This window comes from Amblyomma maculatum, chromosome 5, assembly GCF_055883805.1.
Source record: "Amblyomma maculatum isolate TAMU_Amacu chromosome 5, ASM5588380v1, whole genome shotgun sequence".
NCBI lineage: Eukaryota > Metazoa > Arthropoda > Arachnida > Ixodida > Ixodidae > Amblyomma > Amblyomma maculatum.
In genome coordinates, this window is record NC_139348.1 from 97462551 (window position 1) to 97465266 (window position 2716).

At 40.7% G+C, this 2716-nt stretch overlaps 1 pseudogene; it reads right to left on the minus strand.

Moving 5' to 3' along the window:
- Nucleotides 1-457: 457 nt before the first annotated feature.
- On the minus strand, nt 458-2017 carry LOC146188964 (uncharacterized; annotated as a pseudogene).
- Between the last annotated feature and the right edge of the window lie 699 nt (nt 2018-2716).

A 2716-nucleotide genomic window follows, 5' to 3' on the forward strand; every position in this document is an offset into this window, starting at 1 on the left:
TAGGATATACAACTTAAAAAAAAAAACAGGAGTTAACTAAGGGCAGTGGTACGCGGCATGTGTATTGTTTCGCTGAACAGTAAACCAAATCAATATTTTAATATTTGACTATACCTAAGAGGCCAGAGGCATTGAAATTCTTGAGCTTCTGATTTGGTCTGATGGTTAGCTATTTAGGTAATGAGAAAAGCCTGAATAGTGGGGACTGCTTTCTATCACGGAGGAATTGTGTGTGATGGTTACTGCGGACATGAGTTGCATCCGAATATAGTTATATGATTAATATTTATTCTGATCTTATATGATTAATGTTTATCTTGATTTAGAAGTCACACAAGATTACATAGGTTTACAAGGATTATGAAACTAAACAGCATATTTGAAACAGTATGTAAAATACATGTTCCCTTAAATGTTCACAATTATGCCACTATTAATAACAATATTTTAGCCCACCTTCCCCCTTGACAACTTGTAGTGCCAAGGTACTGAAATCTGTCTTTCACTCAACTCTATCTATCTTATAATTATTTGGGATGTCACAAACATAGGACACATTCTCCATTTCAAAGAGCACACATTGGCTAGAAACATCATCGGATGAGTATAGACAGAGGTTTCGGCCTGGCGGCGCACGCTTGCAGGGGTGGAGATAAGTGATACTTCGGAATGCTGGCTGGCACAGTACCAACTCTTGGCACAGAAGTGCAACCTTTCGGCCATTTACATTAAAAGAACAGATGTCCATGATAAGGCAGTAAATACCGTTATTCATTCTCACGCAGTGGGAAAATGTTTTTGTTGCCTATTGTACAGAAGACTATGAATAGCGATGCCGTTTATCTCTGCCCGAGCATAATGTGCCATGACAGGCATTTCCCCATACTGAGTTATGAACATTTCAGCAATGGCCTCCTCAAGGTGAACAGATCTTAATGGTGCTCCTAAGACATGGAGATCAATTCCTTGCTTGACACGAATCTTTATCATTTTGTTTTTTCTCTCCAAAAGAGTTGATGACATTTCCACAAACCTATTCGCATTTTTTAGCCATGTTCTCATGATAAAACGCTCAGCTACCTGCAGTGGCACACCTTTTGCAGCTGTGCCATGCCTTAACAGCTGCCCATTCCCATTCTCAAATGGAAATGTAGAAGTCCCCCACAAGGGCCCCAACATTTCGACACTTTTTGCAAGGTGCAGCAACTGGTGCACATTGAATGTGGCACTGCTTTCACCGTACAGAGAAGAAAACCTGTCAACAAATGACGAAAGAAGCTGGTCAGCCTCAATGACATCTGCGTAGCTCACAGAGGTCTGAATCAACAAAAACACTCCTTGACAGAGCATTGAAAAATGATTTAAGTACTTTTCAGGAATGAGATCCTTCAGGCAAGGGAGAGAATAATACAATAACCAGAACATCCACTCAGTGGCTTTCCAGTTTTTGCGCTCTGCTATAGCTCTAGGCAACCTGCAGAACATAATTGGAGGCTTCAGTTGCTTGATGCGGTTTTCAAGTTCGTGGATATTCCTGCCAATATGAAACGGCTTTCCAACACTGGTCAGCCACACCTCGGTTACTTGTTGTGTAACCCCTCAAGCACACAGTGCATGAAATCTGGCGGCAAACCCCAAACAAGATTAAAACCTTGAAATCTTGCAAGTGGGGAATATCCTTTCATCCCATGGACAGGCTGGCGCTGACTGTGGGCAGACCGCATATATTCAAGCACATTGGTGTGAGTGCCTTGGAGCTGCTCGCTCGTCTTGCTGAAGGTACCGAATGGTGCCTGAAAAAGACAGTCACTGGTATTAATGCCACTATATTGTGACCACAAAGGGGCAAAGGCAGTTGTCTCCTTTCCTTCCACTATGTCTGCATTCATTCCATGCTGTGCTTTATTATGAAAGCTTAACATCTACTTCAATTTCCACCTTTGAGCAGGCTATCATAAGCAATGAAATCACAGCAGCGACTAAAATGTAATACAGTCGTGCCTCGTTAATATGGACACTTTCGTCTCCGCACAAAACTGTCGAGCCTAAAGCGAGTCGTCCGTAATATTGAATCGAATTTTTTTTTTGTGAAAAACAAAAGACAACATAAATGCTAAGGATAAGGTCTGCTTTAGAGCATAATGTAGGCCAGCGAAGTTCACAGTAGGAGCTACAAGAACATTATCCGAGTCACCGTTATGCTTCAAACGCGATGCAATTAAGTGTTGTGATGCAATTGCATATTGTTCTCGATGGCATTTCATTAATAAATTATTTGACTTATACTTTTCATCTCCCAAGAACCCTTGCTACATATCAGCATTCAGTCAACTGAAAGTTGCCGAATCCAACTTTCTATAAGGCGCAAGCTGCTGTCAGAGTTTTGTTCAAGTGAATTCGTGCAATACAAAAAATAGAAACGTGCACTGACTGTGCAACTTTGCAGTGTAAAATATTAAACTACAAGCGAAAAAGGGCAATCAGTCATTGGCACTAAGTTCATATGGTGCCTGTCAACAATATCTAGAAGATAAATTAACTTTGAAGCAGATATGACGATTTGGTTTTCATGAATATGCATATTAACGCGATAAAAGTATGGACCCTAATGATATCTATGCATTTTCTCCTTGTCCATTGTCCGGACAGCGAGTTTCCATATTAACTAGAGGTAAATGGATGGAAAAAGTTTCGTCCCCAGAAAAACTGTCCATAA